Below are 283 nucleotides of genomic sequence, written 5' to 3'. Positions count from 1 at the left end.
GCCCACTTACCGTCATCGTCCACCCCCCCCCCCCTACCCTTCTCTGCACAGACCCGTGCGTCCAAACCTGATCGAGAACCACGCGTCGCCCTCGCCAAGTACCGGGAAGCGCTGGCCAGGAACCCACGCTGGAGGAGGTGATGGGAGCCTCCTGGAGAAGCTACGTCAAGAGCCGAAGGTCGTCGCTTGGATGTCCAGCCACTGCCCGACCATTTCGAGAAGGGAGGATACTGCTAGAGCTGGCCAAGCATATTCCGGTCGACATGTGAGAAGCGATGTTTTC

At 60.8% G+C, this 283-nt stretch overlaps 1 protein-coding gene and 1 pseudogene across 1 annotated transcript in view; both read left to right on the top strand.

The window, feature by feature from the left end:
* Positions 1-283, top strand: part of LOC119588533 (glycine receptor subunit alpha-2-like) — a gene marked incomplete at its 5' end in the record, with an annotated part of 99,651 nt that overhangs the window by 21,313 nt on the left and 78,055 nt on the right.
* The window catches only part of LOC119588831, a 16,627-nt pseudogene that overhangs the window by 4,850 nt on the left and 11,494 nt on the right, over positions 1-283 (top strand).

The sequence above is a fragment of the Penaeus monodon genome, chromosome 24, assembly GCF_015228065.2.
Source record: "Penaeus monodon isolate SGIC_2016 chromosome 24, NSTDA_Pmon_1, whole genome shotgun sequence".
Lineage (NCBI taxonomy): Eukaryota > Metazoa > Arthropoda > Malacostraca > Decapoda > Penaeidae > Penaeus > Penaeus monodon.
This window is presented reverse-complemented; position numbering and strand designations above follow the sequence as displayed.